This window comes from Somniosus microcephalus, chromosome 26 (assembly GCF_052327205.1).
Source record: "Somniosus microcephalus isolate GS21.2 chromosome 26, FLI_Smic_1.0, whole genome shotgun sequence".
Classification (NCBI taxonomy): domain Eukaryota; kingdom Metazoa; phylum Chordata; class Chondrichthyes; order Squaliformes; family Somniosidae; genus Somniosus; species Somniosus microcephalus.
In genome coordinates, this window is record NC_141012.1 from 35,548,856 (window position 1) to 35,567,476 (window position 18,621).

Consider the following 18,621-nt stretch of genomic DNA (forward strand, 5'->3'; position numbering starts at 1 on the left):
TGCTAGAATTTTATAAGTTTCAATGAGATGCCCTTTCATTCTTCTAAACTCGAGCGAATATAAGCCTAATCGACCCAATCTCTCTTCATATGTCATTCCTGCCATCCCAGGTATCAGTCTGGTGAATCTTCGATGCACTCCCTCCATGGCAAGAACATCCTTCCTCAGATAAGGCGACCAAAACTGTACACAATACTCAAGGTGTACATGGTCTCTATGGAGAATAGATGGCTATCTATGGAGGATAGATGGCTATGTATGGACAATAGATGGCAGAGGCTCATAGACCTCCTCTCTAGGAGGGATGTCAGCATAAATGTAGGTCCTCATGGCCCATCTGATGTGCAGCAAGGTGCTCTCTAGGTCCTTGGCAGCAGGGAAGTGAGTAGACTGACTTTACTTCTGCTGAAGCCACAGGGATAGTACCTCATAGAAGCACGCAGAAGAGTAAGATGACACACAAGTAGATTCACAAGGGTAGCCACTTGGGTATTTTATCCAATGTTTATGTAAAGTTTCCGCTAATGTGCTATCACACATAAAAAAATTATTTTCACCACATTCTGGCCTTGGACAGATTTGTATGCACCTTTGTAAGTGGCTTAGTGAGTTGCAGTGAATGGTGAGACATAATGGTACCCCCAACAATGGTGATGAGTGTGGAAGGAATGGCTTGGACATTGCAGGGATGCTTTATGGTGTTGCTGTGGGGTGGTGCCAACCTGGCACATCATGTGGCAGCCATATGGGTGTACAGCATCAAGTGAAGTAAATCTGGCCATGAGGCCATCCTTGGCCTCCCGGGCAGCAATGTGGTCGGGTGCTGATGCCCTCTGTCTTGTGCAGCATCAGGTGATTCCGGAGAAGGTTGGTGGTGGTGTTGTTGGTGTTGGGGCTCATCGTGCTCAGATTCTGAGGACCAAGGTTAAACAGTTTAAAGCGGCATCCATGCCGGTGGAATAGAGGGCAGGTGAAATAGAGATGACAGAAGCAATGTGTCAATGATGTGATTGGTAGAACCTAGGAGGTGAAACTGGAAGGCGACTTTGCTGGAAACACTTGCAGCCTCTCGAAAGTCAAATCTGTGCTGGGAATGCAGTCAGCGACAGCTTCTGCCTAAGGAAAGTGATCAGCTGTGAGGTGAGAGCTTTTATAGTATATTTCATGCTGTCATCTAGTCAGCTGGAGCAATGGCCACTCAACTCCCGCCTCAGGTTGACAGATGTGGTTCCCGAGAAGCATGTTTTCCATGGCTATCCAGTTAAATTTAAAAGGTAAGGTTAAAACCACTCTTAAGTGTCTGACAACTCACTATGAATAATTTAAATTGGGTCGGCCACCTCTGCCGGTCGGGTCCACGCTGACAGACGCACCTGGGGGAAAGGCACGTGGGAGCAGGATGTCAGTGGGTTCCTGACCCGCTCCCAAAAATAACAACTTTCCCACCCGACCCACCTCCGATTGCGCCCGCTACCACCCTGGAAAATTCCAGCCTTAGACTTTTTGCTTTCGAGACATAGCACTACCTCAGCAGAATAATATATTGTTCATTACACGGCATAACTTTCCTGTCCTGCATCATTTGATTCACGATGAACAAAACCACAGAAGACCTATACCATACATCACAATTTACATGTATCCATTGCCAAAGAAAATCCATTCTACTTTTCTTACTGGTTTACGTTTCTCAGAGACCAATCAAAAGACACTTCTCCACTTTTTCAAACTTCAACCGTATTCTTGGACGCACCAGGGACAACGTCCTTGGAGAATCACTTGGGATAAAAATTTCCCTCAACTGATCAAGAGCAGTCCCTGTCTATGGGTGTCAAGCGTTTTCAATTCAGTGTACATGGTGCAACTGGATGTATCTTTTTACAACCTCTTATTTTAAAAATCTGAGCCGTAATTGCAGAAATAGGAAAGCAATGTAGATTCTGCAGCACTGAACTTGCACCTTCACGGAGCTTGACTTTTGGGAGCGAGACAAAATTCACTTTCATATCCGTATAGATTCCTGAATCTTTAAATATCTACGCCAGTCATATCCGTACGACTTCTGATTGTCGTAACTTTGGCACAAGATTGGTGGATACCCGAGAGACACAATGCGGCTTTTCCAGCAATTCCGCTGCAGTAATGGTGGGAGATCAGAGAACTTCCTAATGTTCTTCAGTTAATGCAAGTCTTGCCACTTCAACTTCATTACACCTGCTCCATCCACACAACCTTATGGCGTGAATTACAAGCTCTGCTCCACAGTTGAAATCAAAAAGCATTTGCATTCTGTAGCAGGTTTATTTTGGGATCAATGATCATGGGCCATTTTGTATTTAGCGTCAGCTTGGCTTAGTTGGTAGCACTCACACCTCAAGATTCAAAAGGTCATGGGTTCAAACTCCATTCGAGGACTTGAGCGCATAATCTCGGCCGAAAGCACATTGCAGTGAGGAAGTGCTGCATTGTCAGAATAATCGATTGCACTTTGGGACAGCTCCAAGAGGCACTATATAAAAGTAAACTCTTTCTCAAAGCCAATTTTGTGACGCCAAACATTATTTCTTCCATGCAAAAATAATTTATTTGTAATTGAAATATTACTTGCTAATTGCACAAATGTTTGGCAATGTTCAGGTTTTCAGTACCTTATAACACTTGTCTTGATCTGATATCTAGTTGATCTGAAGCACGGTCCAGTATTTTTCTTAAAGAAATCTTCATAAAGGGACATTCTTCTTTGTAAGTCCTTCATTCCCCCTCCCCAAAGAAATCGCTTTGCGATTGGATCCAATTTCTACTGGCTGGGTCCAGTGTAGATAGTTGATATCGGCTGGATTTTCATTCAGAAGTCGGGAAGGAGGCGGAACTACAAATTTCGGGTTGTAGTCCCGCCTCCATCGAGATGCGGCCAATCCACGCGATTTTAACTTGATTGACCTTGTTGAGCCCACCCAGCGGGCTCAGCAGGCCAATTAAGGGCCACCCGGCAACAGGTGATGTCACAAACTGAAATTTCATCTGTCAAGAGGTCTTGACAGATGAAATATCAGTGTTTCTCAGCTGTTTGAAGCTGTCAAACACCGACTGTCTTACTTCTAACCTGAGTCCTTCTACGCAGACTCGGTTAGAAATCTCGCCGGCACTGAAAGCTGCAGGCTGTCACTTTTGACAGATCGCAGCCATTCTGCTTTCTGTGCCGGCTGAATGATGGACTCCCGAAACCTAGAGGAAGGAAGGCTGTAAAGGTAAGTACAGGTAATTTAAACTTCTTTACACACTTTAGACACACCAAACACACTTACCTTTGCACTCATGCACCCATCACTCACCTGAACACTGACATCTCGACCCCTCCAAGTCCTTCAACCCGACGGCCCGACTCTAACTTGGCGTGGTTTGGAGCCGTCGGGAATCCCACACGACAGCCTTCAAAATAGAGATTAGGCTAAAAACTGCCTGTTAACTACCTGTTAACAGGCAGTTAATTGGCACTAATCCCTTCCCGCCTCGGGTCGGCGGGTCCCAGTGCGGGGCGGGTACACGCCTCCTTTGAAACTTACATGGAGGCGGGTTTTGGGCGGGATGGTGTCGGGACCCCCGAATTCGGGAATTTAACCCCCCGCACGCCTCCAATCCCGACTCCATGGCACACTGAAAATCGACCCCACTGATGTGTTCTTCTATCATATGGGGTTTGCCAGCTGTCTCACAAAAGTGATGCGATATCCTTTAGTTCACAACATAACCTAACAGACTCACTGAACATGTTCAATAATTGAACGGTGAACGTCAAAGAAAAATTAGGATTCAAATCAAAATGACAATGACTACCTTAAACTAAACTGTCTTGTTAAACCAGCTTGTATATTTATTGATATTTACTCTTCGTGAATTTGTATTATCATTTCGATTTCATCATCCCAATTTTTACTTCCCGTTACCAGTAGCGACCATATTTAAGCTGCCTACCACTTCGACAGAACAGTCACACAAGCAGATATCCATCCACAGAGATATTTAATTTCATTCTTGTCCCTTTCCAGACATGGCCTGAACAACGAAGAATGGGACTTCTCCCCATTTTCATTCCCATTCCGCTATACTGCAGGAGACAGACACACCCAACCTTGAAAAGAAGGTCTCTCTTGTTGATTCTCTTGTGTTTTAGCGAATATGCTCAGACAGCATATCTATGGATGTTCTCACAAAAGACTCTGAGTTTGGCAATTTTGTAAAGAAACCGGGGACAGAAGACATTTTCCAAACTTAGTTCAAATTTCAAAAACCATTTGCTTCAGTTATTCAGGTAATGAGTGTTGACTGACAGAAACACAAAGTTTTTGTGCATTGAGAAAGGTTCAACTTTCTGGCCTAACAATTCGGTTGATATGCCATAAGAGGGCGCTAACAGGGTGCAAAGCAACTAGCGCCAGGGTGCGGCGCCGCCAATGCCTCCCGCGAAAATCGGCGGGAGGTTAGCAGCGGCGGTAACCGTTAGAGCCCCGCGGCGCTGTGCCGCCGGCAATGATGTCATCGCCGTGCGCAGCGCCCCGCCCGCGATCTTCAGTAGTGCCCCCTGACTTACCGCCGGACGCTACGTCCAATGGGGTCAGGGGGGCCTACCTGCGGCCGGGGTGGTGCAAATTAAAGGGGAGGTGGCGGCGGCTATTTTTGTGGCTGGCCGCCTGCCAGCACCTGCCCGCGTTGCCATCCCCGGCCTCCTGTGAAGCCCCCTCACGGGGCGCCGGCTGCTCTCAATGAGCCCGGCATTTCTCCAGCTGGGCCCCGGGTCGCTCTGCGCAAGGCCCCTCCCCTTTAAGAAGGGGAGGAAGGCCTGCAGTACCGCGGTGCAACGTGCAGCAGCGCCGCGGTGCAAGAGCTGCAGCGCATGGCACTGCAGCACGTAGCACCGCGATATTCACTCACAGTGCCCCCTGGGGGGGCAAGGCACTTCCAGTAGCACCCCACCTCCCTCTTGGGGCGCTACTGGCGAATTTCAGGCGTGGAGGGACGCTAACTTTTTTGGGGCGCGAAAAGTTGCGAAGTTCCAATTTTTCCCACAGAGTAATTTAGATTAAATATGCCGTTCAATATCCAGATAACTCTTCTATACTCAACGTTTTTCCATATCATTGATTTGGCAGCTAACTAATTAAAAGCCCACCAAATTCAGCATTAAAATCATTGGTTGTACATCCTCTAATTAAATGTCAGTGCTGTTAGTGGAAATACACTGACTAAACGATATGCTCTTTGTCAAGATTTAAAATCTCATTAAAACTTGACATTTACTGAGTATTGCAAAAAGCTGCGCAAGGTGTTCAAAACCAAACACGCTCTGACCTAGTAAAGGTAGCCCTGGCTGCTGAGGTCAACTGTGCGTACGATAGTTGAGAATATCCCAGGATATTGCACAAACAGGCCAAAGGTACCAACATTTAAGCAGCTGCAACGGACTTGGCAACATCACATACACAAAAAAATCATAATAATTGATCTCGGAGTGTCAAAATGCTTTGTTTAGTAAACAGATTTAAGATCAGAGAACTATTGAAGTAGAAAAGCAATGTGAAGCCTAATTATACTTAGGAGTGCGCTGAAAGAACTATTACAGATGTGGTCAAATTGCTGTTCAATTTTTCTTTATTCGTTCATGGGACGTGGGCGTCTCTGGCAAGACCAGCATTTATTGCCCATCCCTAATTGCGCTCGAGAAGGTGGTGGTTGTTAGATCCGTGGTTCAGTGGATAAATAATCACACGGATGCTATACATTAACAAATAACAGGTCTTCACTGGAGGAGGGTAATCTCTAGACTGGGGTACAGAGGCATGCGCACAGCTTATATACCGGTGTGGTCACTGCCGGTACTACAGTATACAGGAGCTGTAAAAAGTAGTTCTGACTTAAAGGCACATACACTACAATTCCTCCCATTTTAGATGAATAATACCCCCTTAATATTCAAATAACAATTACATTTTTACATGTACATTCAATAACAAAAGTCCATTTATAGATTCAGTCTTTGGGGCGGCTTCCTGACCCTTTCGGGATAGCGCCTTTCCAGAGGTTCTTGTTCTTGGTGCAGAGGCGATTCTGACCTCTTTTCATCGGGTAGTTCATCGGGTTCCACTGCTACTGGGTCTGAAGTAGATGCTACCGGTATGTCGGGTTCATCCCCAGATACTCGAGACATGGGTTGACGCATTCCTGTGATGCTAAGATCTGATCGACGTGGCGTCTCACAATGTTCTCCCCGACATCCACTGTGTACATTAATGGCCCCTGCCTTGTACATATCGTTCCGGGTTGCCACTTCTCTGTTCGATAGTCCCGGGCCAAGACTGGTTGCCCTACATTGAAGCTCCTTGTCGGCTTCTCGTTGATGTGCTGGAATTGTTTGTCCTCAACATTTCTTCGCACATTTGGTCTGAGCAAGTCCAGACGAGATCTCAACCTTTGGTTAAAGAACATCATGGCCGGGGTCTGGTTGGTAACTGCATGTGTCGCGTTTCGGTAGGCTAATAAGAAATTGTCCATCTTATGCTGTAGTGGAATTTCCTCATCGCACATGGCCTTTATCGCCTTCTTAAAGGTTTGTACGGACCTCTCAGCCAATCCATTGGTGGCTGGATGATACGGGGCGGATGTGTAATGCCTTACCCCATTCCTTTTCAAGAATTTTTGGAACTCGTCGGACACAAACTGTGGTCCATTATCAGAGCAGATCTGCTCTGGCAAACCGTTTCTGGCAAATATGGTCCGTAGGACTGCAATTGTTTTCTCTGTAGTGGTTGAAGACATCGTTATCACCTCAGGCCACTTTGAATGAGCATCCACTGCTATTAAGGACATTGAGTCTATGAATGGACCAGCGAAATCAATGTGCACCCGTTGCCATGGAGAGGAGGGCCACTCCCATGGGTGTAGAGGGGCAAGTGGTGGTGCATTTTGGACCTTCTGGCATCCTAAGCAGCTCTTAGTTGGGTCTTCGATTTGTTGATCGATTCCCGGCCACCACACATAAGCCCTAGCAAGGCTTTTCATTTTCACTCCCCCAGATGACCTTCATGTAGCTCATTTAGCACTCTCTCCCTTAACTTGGGTGGAATCACCACTCTGGATCCACACATCACTGTCCCCTGGCATACTGACAGCTGTTCTCTTCTGAATGAGAATGCTGGCAACAGTGAGTCGCCATGTGTGGGCCATCCCCTCACCATCAATTCATATACCCGTGACAGCGTCGGATCATTGCGGGTCTCCTTCTCTATGTCCGCGTTTGTTACTGGCAATCGTTCAATTATCGACGAATAAAATATCTCGATAGGGTCCACTGCTGGTGCTTCCTCCACAGTAGGCAGTGGCAGACGCAATAGCCCATCAGCGTTCCCATGCTGTTTCGTGCCTTTATATTCTATTTCATATTGATTCGCCCCTAGAAACAGGGACCATCTTTGCAACTGCTGTGCAGTCATTACTGGCACGCCCTTCTTAGGATTAAAGATGGAGACAAGTGGTTGGTGGTCAGTCAGCAAGGTGAACCTCTGCCCATGCAGATACTGGTTGAATTTTTTTACTCCCCATACTAGGCTGAGGGCCTCCCTGTCAATCTGGGCATAGTTGCGCTCGGCTGAGGTTAGTGACCGAGACACAAAGGCTACTGGCCTCTCCAACCCATCTGGGAATTTGTGTGACAGCACCGCTCCAATGCCGTAGGGTGATGCATCACATGCCAACCGAATTGGTAGTGCTGGGTTGAAATGGGCCAACACCTCTTTTGATGTGATCAATTCTTTACACTTCTGGAAAGCTCATCTACGTTCGTCATCCCACTTCCATGGTACCCCTGTTTGCAGTAGGGTGTTCAGCGGGTGTATTACCGTAGACAAATTTGGTAAGAACTTGAGGTAATAGTTTACCAGCCCGAGGAACGACCTCAGTTGTGACACATTTTCCGGTGCTGGAGCCTTGACTACTGCCTCAATCTTGTCAGGGGACTTATGTAACCCCTCTTCATCGATGACGTGGCCGCAATACGAGATCTGTTTCTGGAAAAACTCGCACTTGTGGCGATTAGCTCGTAGCCCATATTCCTTTAATCTGGCGAGCACCTTCTCCAAGTTAGCGAGGTGATCTCCGTCATTTTCGCCCGTGACCAAAATGTCGTCCAAATAACACTGGGTCCCTGGAATCCTTTGCAGGACCTGATCCATCGCCCTTTGCCAAATAGCCGGAGCCGAGGCTACTCCAAACACCAGCCGGTTGTATTGATAGAGACCTTTATGGGTGTTGATCGCAAGGTAATGTTTCGAAGCTTCTTCTACCTCCATTTGCAAGTACGCCTGGGCTAGATCAATTTTGGTGAAGCGTTTACCACCAGATAGCGAGGCGAAAATATCCTCAATTCGTGGAAGCGGATATTGCACCGTGTGAAGGACTGGGTTCACTGTCACCTTAAAATCCCCACAGATGCGGACCTTCTTTGGTTCCCCAGGCATATTACTCAACGACCTCTTCATTACAGGAACGATGGGTGTAGCCCACTCGCTCCAGTCCACTTTGGACAGTACTCCTGAACGTTCCAACCCTTCCAGCTCTGCTTCAACCGCTGGTCTGATCGCATAAGGCACTAGTCTGGCCTTCAGAAACTTTGGGCTTGCATTATCCTCTATTTTAATTGTTGCTGTTATTCCTTTTAGTGTTCCTAGTCCCTTCTGGAACACTTCTTTTGCGTCAGTTAGCATTTTTGACAGTCGTCCAGGTGTGACGTCGTCATCCTTTTTGGCCTCAACCTTCAGTGCCTGTATGGAATGCCAATCTAAATGTATCTTCCGGATCCATTCACGTCCTAGCAGTGGTGGTCCTCCATTTGGCAATACATATATATCCATTTTAGGTATTTCCAGACCTTTTTATGTCACTTTCACCCTTATTTTCCCTTCGGGGTAGACTCTTTGCCCCGTATACGTCTTCAAGACAATCTCTGTAGCTTTCAAGGGTATGTGTGAAAATAGCCGCTTGTAGTCTCTTTGATTTATGACTGTTAGAGCTGACCCTGTGTCCAATTCCATTTCCACTTGGACTCCATCTATCTTGAGTGTAACCCAGATAGTCTGGTGCTCCTCCATTTCGGTTACATTATGTAGTTTCAGACAACCCAGCTCCTTGCTTCCGGAGTCTGTGTCACTTTTCTGTTCGTCTGAACCACTGTCCATCACCTGGTGTACCTTTTTGTACTTCTCCTGTGGAGATTTCTTACTGTTAGTTTTCTTCCCAGGCCTGCAGACTCTTGCTATGTGTCCTGCTTTCCCACACTGTCTGCACACTTGGCCCTTGAACCAACAATCTTTCTGGTCATGTGTTGTTCTGCCACAGTGATAGCACTTCCCTGTTCCATAGGTCATTTCGTTGGTGCCATATTCTTGCGGTCTCCGTTGTATCTCTGCAGCGCCCCTTGCAGCTGCTTCGTGTGATACTGCCATACTGAAAGCTTTGTCCAGCGTAAGGTTGTTTTCTGATCGAAGCCGTTTCTGGGTTCCTTCACTTTGTAGCCCACACACAAACTTGTCCCTTAACGTGTCTGCTAGTCCCGCTCCAAACTGGCAGTATTTCGATAGCTTGCGCAGTTCCGTTAGGTACTCAGCATTGCTTTCGTCTCTGTGTTGGTTCCTTTTATGGAACTTAAATCGTTCTGCTATCAGCAGCGGTGTGGGGTTTAAGTGGTCCTGTAGGATTTCTACTATGCTTTCAAAATTCTTGTTTACCGGCTTCTCTGGGGTTATTAGATTCCGCAGTAACCCACAAGTTTTTGCACCCATGGAATTTAACAGAACCAGTGCTTTATTAGCATCTGGCACTTCATTCGCCTTGCAGTACACCTCAATACGTTCCACATATGTTGCCCAATCTTCGACTTCATTGTCGAACGTAGAGATACTGCCACTCTTCGGCATCCTTGGTTGTGCGTTAACTATCACCAATGGCGCCTCCCGCGCTTCCCCTTCTTCTCCGCTGGCACAAAATGGCATCTCCCGCGCTTTCCTTCCTTCCCGCGCTCGCCCGTCTTCTCCGCTGCGGCTTCGCAAAATGGCGTCTCCCGCGCTCTTCCTTCTTCTCTGCGGCTCAATGGCGCCTCCCGCGCTCTCCCTGCTTCTCCGCGGCTCAATGGCATCTCCCGCGCTCTCCCTGCTTCTCCGCGGCTCAATGGCGTCTTCCCTTACTTCACCTCGCGGACCCTGATCAGCCCGTGATCCCTGGCTGTGCTCTGCGCGTTCTTCTCTTGATATTTGTCGACGCCGCTCAGTCTAGAACCCGGCTGTTTCTTACCCTCTCTCTCTCCGGTTTGCAGTATTTTTTCTCGATGCCGCTCGGTGATCAACCCCCGGCTGCGCCCTGCTCTCTTCACCCTCTTTCTTACCCCATCGACGCTGCTTGGCTCTCTCTCTGCCGTCGGTTGGCTCCAGCCGCCGCTGCTCGGGAAGGGTCTGCTCTGGACCTGTCGTCGGTCTCTTACTGCTCGTTGTGGCTGGGGAACCAAGCCCGGCTCTCCACAGCCTCCCCAGCGAAGTTGGATCTCTGCCTGACTGCTGGGCGGTTGCTCGCGGTCGACGCCCGTGTTCCTGGACTCGACTATTTTTACATTTTTTTTTGTTGCAGGTAGATTCGAATCGACACTCGTCGCCACTGTTAGATCCGTGGTTCAGTGGATAAATTATCACACGGATGCTGTACATTAACAAATAACAGGTCTTTACTGGAGGAGGGTAATCTCTAGACTGGGGTACAGAGGCATGCGCACAGCTTATATACCGGCGTGGTCACTGCCGGTACTACAGTATACAGGAGCTGTAAAAAGTAGTTCTGACTCAAAGGCACATACACTACAGTGGTGAGTCAGCTTCTTGAACCGCTGCAGTCCGTGTGGTGAAGGTCCTCCCACAGTGCTGTGAGGGAGGGAGTTCCAGGACTTTTGACCCACTTTGGTTACAGTTGGATCTCTGTATGGTCTTGCTACGTTTGAAGAGGGAATTATAGCTGTCACTGAAGTTCTTCCTTTCCGTTCTAACAATGATGCGCTGGATTCTTTAATTTGCTTCATAACAAAATGCATTTTAGCATTTGCCTCTTGAGATCCACACATTGGACTCTAACAGAGAGAGTATGTGGGGGATCTGACATTTTAGCCACCAGTTCTGCCATTTCCAGCTGGTTAGTGATATTGAACAATAACCCAAGGTAAGATCCTCAACTCATTTTCCTTCCCTTTATCAATCAGGCATCTTGGAATTACTTGGTGCCATACCTGACAACCTGGCTGAGAAGTGACAGCTTGTCACCCATGGAAAGTATTTCTTCAAAAACAGGAAGCAGAAAAGCAATTTACTACAACATGGTTTCTCCATTAGGAGTTCAATAGTGATAGATTTAATGCACACAGATGGCGAACTATCAGCATTGCACTGCTGTGCACATTAACCAGGTATTACATTTTAGGCCATTCTGACTTGAAGGTTTGAAAAATATATATCTACAGGATTGAGAAAATTGCTCTTCAAGTAGCCCTTGTGCTGAGAGATGGGGCTGAGCAGATAATGCCAACTTCAGGTTTGCCCACAGTGTGAGAGAGGCCAATCAACATTACTCTGCTCGGCAGTACACCAGCCAGCCCTCCCTTTCCTCTTCTCCACAGTTAGTGCAAATACCACAATTTAAGTGAGTCAAGCTGTAAATATCAGCCCTTTCTCTGCTGCGTCCACAATGGCCCATAATTTGCAGTCAGCGGAGGAGCTAAGGCGGTCGCTGCTGACCTCGGGAAAAAAACTGCCCAGAGATCTCGCGATCTCTGCAGTGAGAGGTTTAGCATTCTCGATGTGCAATTGATTGTTGCGCTGTGTACTGGGACTGGTCTTAGCAGCCAATCACATTGAAGAATTCTCACAGACAGCAAACAAGGAATTAAACTACCTGCTGTCAGGATATCTACCCCGAGAGGTGCCGGGGGAAGGCCGAGAATCATTAAAGATGCAAGCCACCCCAGCCACAACCTCTTCACCCTGCTCCCGTCCGGTAAGAGATACCGAAGCATACAGTCTCGTACCAGCAGGTTTCGAAACAGCTTCTACCCCCAGGCCATAAGATTCATGAACGTATAATTTATTATTTATTACTGTTGTCTTATTTATTATTACTGTATTTCTATGAGTATTTTATCATTGTTATGCCATATTTATTCCAATGTTGGGAGGACTCGTAAAAATCAACATTTCATTGTGCAGTACACACGTCTGCTGCATATATGACAAGTAAAATTGAATTGAATTGAAAAGCACAGAATTATCTGTACTTTTAAAAATGTTAGAGAGAGTGAAGTAAAGATTGGGACATACACTGGGGTTAAGGAAGAAGCTAAAATATTATGAACAAACTTTAAAAAAAAGTTAATTGTAATTTAGCATAATGGAGAAATTTGACACTCCACAAATGTAAAAATTAGTTTTTCAGGGCCAGAACTGTTGTTTAGTAGTCAATACGCAACAGAAATTCTGGCTGCGATTTTTCCTCTCGATGCGGCTTGGGGGCAGGACAGCTGCCTTCCGGGTTCCAATCCCGCCCCCCAACGACTTTCCGACGCACAGACACGATTTTGTGTCAAATGACCTTGTTAAGCCGACTCTGCGGGCTTGCCGGCCAAATAAGAGAAAGCCGGTGTCAGATGATATCAGTTGATGACGCGTCATCTGACAGTTTTTTTTTAAAGGGGCCATGGACAATTTTTTTTGCCAGTTGATTTTTCAGTGTTTGACAGCTTTGAGGTGCTGCAAACACTGACAATCACTGTACAAAGGTGAACCCTTGCACCCAGGCTCTCCAGTGACTCCTTCCTTAGGATAGAACAGATGGCAGCTGCAGGTGAGGTTACAGAAGCAATCTGTCACTGGTGAGAGAGGTTCTCCCAATGAGGTGGAACTACACGAACAATTCAAAACTTGTCACCTACAGAAAAGTCTAAATACATTAAAAATGATTTTCCCAACATTTTCTTACCTCTGAAACTCACCAGTGTACCATTGGATCCTTCACACCACTTCTGCAGCTGTCATCAATGCACAAACATTACAGTAAGCCCACAGCACGCCACACTTACCTGGCGTGGTGTCCGGACGTCGGGAAGCCCGCAATAGACCTGTCAAAATTGCAAAAAGCCTCTTAACTGCTTGTTAACAACCTGTTAACAAGCAGTTAAGTGCCTATAATCTTCTTCCTGCCGGTAGGTGTCGGGTCCATGTGCAAATCGGGGATCCGACACCTGAGAAGATTGATTGGAGGCGGCTTGACAGCAGGTTTCCGACCCGGTCAATCTTTGAAATTTTGCTGGATGTCCCGCCTCCAAACCCGCCCCCTGAGCGCCGGCAAAATTCCCCCTATTATCTCTAATTGCCCTGAGGAGGTACCTTAAAGGGACTTGCCAAGTTGTGTACCATTTCCCTTTAGCAGCAGAGTATTAGATTGCATGGTATAATGCTCCTGATATAAAATAGCACATCCTCCAATTTGCTGCAAGATTTGCAACAAGAAACTGTCGGTATGGATAAATAAGTAAAGCAATCCTTTCTTCCCTCTCCTCTTTTAATTTTTCTTCTTTTCCTGAATGCACCAACTGGCGCTCGACTACAGTTCTATGGACACCGGAGATCCTCCAGAGCCTCATGTAAGGGGCCACTCTTCAAGAGTGAGGCTATTTGGCTGCCTCAGTCCTTTTACCATGACTCTGACACGGTACACTTTCCACCAGTTGGGTCACTGAATAGCTAAACAAATAGAAAAACCTGGTTGATTTTCCCATTGACAACGCTAATAAAATAAGCATGGCCTTGGCTGAGATCATGTAACTCAGCAATGAGCAGCACCTTCTTGACTTATATGGGCCATTTACCAACTGGCCCTCAGGGGAGGGGGGTTGGAAGACTGTAAAATTCAACTTGGAGTTGATTTGAGACAGGAGACCAGATTTTGTGATTGGTCTTATTCTAACACTGACAATAACTCATTTAAAATCTGGATCACATTAACGGACTGGCTATGGTGCCCTTGTCCAGGAACCCCGGCCATATAGGAGGCCCCCACAAGGGTCCCCATGAACACAGTCTGCCCAAGGGATCATGGAAGAAGATACTCGAGGCTTTCACCTGAGCGGGAAGGTCAGTGGCACCACAGAACTGCGTGGAAAGTGTCAAATAAGAAACATAGAAACAGGAGTAGGCCATTCAGCCCCTTGAGCCAGTTTCACCATTCAATGAGTTTCATGGCTGATCTGCATCTTAACTCCACCCACCCGCCTTGGCTCCATATCCTTTCATACCCTTGGCTAACAAAAAACTATCAATCTCAGACTTAAAATTATTCATTGAGTTAGCATCTACTGCTTTTCGTAGGAGAGAGTTCTACAATTCTACCACCCTTCTTAAGGCCTGGCGCTGATTTTAAGGTTATGTCCTTTTGTACTAGACTCCCCACCAACAAAAAAAGTTTCTATCTACCCTAGCAATTTCTTTCAAAATCCTAAAAATCTCTATCAAATTACCCCTTACCCTCCTATATTCCAGGGCATACAAGCCTAGTTTATGTAATCTCGCCTCATAATTTAACCCTTGGATCCCTAGTCAAGTTCTGGTGAATCTGCGCTGCACTCCTTCCAAGGCCAATATATCCTTTCTAAGGTGCGGTGCCCGGAACTGTACACAGCGCTCCTGATGTGGTCTAACCAGGGTTTTGTATAGCTGTAGCAAAACTTCCTCCACTTTTTATTCTAGCCCTGTAGTTATAAAGGCTAACATTCCATTAGCCTTTTTGATTATCTTTTGTACCTGACTACTACATTTTAGTGCTTTTTTATATGGACCCTTACATTTTTGGGATCTCCACTGTTCCTAGCTTTTTAGAATTTCAAAACTACTCGGATCTATCCCTTTTTTTTGTCTACACTGGATGACCTCACACTTACCTGCCTAACCAATCTCCGAACCAGGTCAATAATTTACCTCCAATTCCATGAGCTTTAATTTTAGCCAACAATCTCTTATGTGGAACTTTAACGAATGCATTCTGGGAGTCCATATAAGCTACATCCATGAACATTACCCCTGTCTACTATTTCAGTTACTTCCTCAAAAAATTCAATTAGGTTCGTTAGACATGGCTTACCCTTTACAAATCTATATCGGCTGTCTCTAATCAGCTCAAATTTCTTTAAGTGCTCAGTCACTCTGTCCTTAATTATAGATTCCATTAACTTTCCCACAACAGATGTTAGATTAACAGGTCTATAATTTCCATTTCTCACGCCCACCTTTCTTAAATAATGAGTTACATGATAAAGGGACAATTCCTGAGGTGAGGATCATACTCTTAATGAGAAGTTCCCAAACTGTAAAGCACTGTTACTTTTACCAGTGATGATGAATGGATCGCACTGCAAAATTAAATAATAAAAGCACTGTATAACACCTGTAGAGAGAAAGTTAAAACAGCACATGTCCCTCAGAACGACTACGGTAAAGAAAGTAACAAGAGCAAGTCATTTATATTTATTTTATTGCTTTAAATCATAAGCATATTTGGTAACCATTTTCCCTAAAGCAAACATTGTCATTCTAATTTATTTTTGCAAGTGTGCCAAAATTAAGCAGTTTCATTTAAGTACAAAATATTGCGATATGATTTGCTTTATTATTAATGCAGTGTCTAAACATTCTACGGGCCTATTTCTTCATGCAGTTTATTACAGGTTTGTGTTTCAATGGTTTGGGGAGGTACATGTCCGGAGGGGGGGAGGGGGGAGTGTGTAGGTGGGGCCTGAACGTTCTTGGTGCCCAGTACCCCAATAATTAAAATAAATGGGTTACCAATGGCATTAAAGTAATGTTCATCAGAAAATCCCGGCTGGAGAGCAGTCAAAATGGTAGTCATCAATTTCTATGTTTGGCAAAGAAAGTTTAAGTCCATCTCCAAAATGACCACAACAGTACTTCAACCTTTGAAATGGGAGGGTGAATAGATAATTCAGGTTTAACTAGTCAATACCTATGATATTGAATATATGGGACGTACTGCCCAGGGCTACAGTGCAAGTAGATACTGTTGGAAAATTGAAGGAAAAACTGGATAGATATTTGATGAGGGAAAATTATTTGAGGGGTTTGTGAAATGTATAAAATTTTTCGAGAGCTTGACAGGGTAGATGCTGAGAGGCTGGCTGGGGGGTCTAGTCTAGGGGGCATAGTCTCAGGATAATGGTTTGACCATTTAGGACTGAGAGGAGAAGAAATTTCTTCAATCGGAGTGTTGTGAATCTTTGGAATTCTCCACCCCAAAGGGCTGTGGATGCTAAGTCGAAGAGTATATTGAAGACTGAGATCGATAGCTCTTTGTGCACTAAGAGAATCAAGGGAGTGGTGATCGGGTGGGAAAGTGGAGTTGATGTAAATGACCAGCCATGATATTATTGAATGACATAGCAGGCTCGAGGGGCCACATGGCCTACTCCTGCTCCTATTTCTTAAATTCTTACGTGAGAGAGCATGTGTGAGACTATGGGTTGTATATTCTGATCCCTACGGGTGGGTACACGCTGTGTACACACCCGTAGGGACATCGGAAATGACGGTTTCGGGAATGCCAAGCGCATGCGCTGAAAACCGGCATTTCCGATCTGTCAAGAATGCTCTTGACAGATCGGACGCCTGCCCTGGAGAAGGGCCTCTGCGGGTGGAGAGTTCCGCTTTCTGCAGAACCTCCGCCCGCTGAAAACCCTTAGAAATCTTACGCCTAGTACCAGCATAAGAGACGAAAAAAAGTTTTAAAAAATGTTTTCACTCATTTATCATTTAAAAATACTTTTAAAAAAGGTAAGTTTATTTTTAGCCCTGTAAAAAACTTTAATTATTTTTTTCAAAAAATTAAATTTGTTTAAAATATTTATTGTAATTTCAACTCATTTTAAAAATGTGATTTACAAAAAATTATTTAATGTTTTACAGTGTTTTTGAGGTGATCTCCATTCATATATTTGACAGGTCTATCTCTCAAGTGTATGAAGGGAGATTCCCTTCTTTGATTGGCTCCCCATGGCCCACGTGATCCCAGGGGCGCTTGCGAACCGCATGCACCCCTGGGATACGTGGGCCCTGCGCACTTGGAGTTGGAGAGGCCCAGGATCGGAAGTGTCCGGACCTCGGGAACCCTCAGGTAAGTCCGTAGATTTTTCGGAGGCCTCCGCACACAGGAAGCCTCCGATCAGAAAATACGGGCCGTTGTATTTTTCAAACTTTCGGACTAAAATGGTCTCTTTTGGTCTGGTATATTCCTATATAACCTGCAATCTGCTGATTACCTCAGGGAGTTTGCCAAGTAAACGTCCCCTTGAGAATGGCAAAGATTCTAATCTTGGTCCAAAAGTCATAAATCCGGAATCAAGAATCATCAAACAGTTGCATTTAAATTGCCAATGTTAGGAATATTGCATGGCCCAGTAATAAAATACAATAACTTTCAACCTTTAATGTCTGAATAAATGTATCACGGATCAATCACTTTCCCCTCCAACTCACTCCCAAAACTGAAAGAAAATATTAACTGAAATGTGAACACAGAGGGAATAGAATACATATGTGGAGATTATTTCAAGTTAACAACTTTATTTAAATGTTGGTGAATGAGTCAGTCAATCACACTGCAAGTGTCCTGCTGAAGTTAATTATTCACTCAGATTAGGACATTTCAAGTAGAGTGACTATGCACTGGTATAATGAGCGCTAAAACCTGCTGACCTGTGTGGGAGGAAGCAATCTTGCTGTCCCCTAACTGTGCTCTTGATAAATGCTTCCAGTTACGATAACCTTTACAAAAACTATTTGTCTGATGGTGTACATCTGTAATCCTGTTAAGTATGTAATTTATATTCTTCCAATTACGTGTTTTAATACACACTTATCTGTGGCATACGTATGATTGATGTTTGCTGGACCCTCTCTATCATTTTGCTTCTGTTAGCATAATATACTGTTGGATGTAGTGTTCAGAGGGTGTTCCATATGGTTTCCTCATTATTAAGTGAACTGCAAGCAATAGATGTGAGAATCTAAGCGAAAGGTGGTCAGCATAAATGGCTCAAGGTCACTCATGAGCAAAGTGAGATCAATGTTCAAGCTAGTAGAGGACTGGGAGTGTGCTGCCATGGACCAAGCAGGCTGGTGCGTCAGTGTTTGTTTAGGGCGACTCACTTTGAAAGTCAGCTGCTGTTCGTGTCTGAAGCCTCAAATGCAGTTGTGTTTTTCCACACATGCATCAGGTACAAGAGTCATCTGCGCATGTACATACGACAGAACACAAACATTAAGTGCCAGCTGTGACTCAGTGGGTAGCACACTCGCCTTGGAGTCAGAAGGTGAGTTGCTGTTAAGCAGGGACTTGAGCACGTAAAGCTAGGCTGACACTCCAGTGTAGTGCTGAGGGAGTGCTGCACTGTTGGAGGTGCCGTCTTTCGGATGAGTCGTTAAACCATGGGACGAAAAAGATTCCATGGCACTATTTCGAAGAAGAGCAGGGGAGTTATCC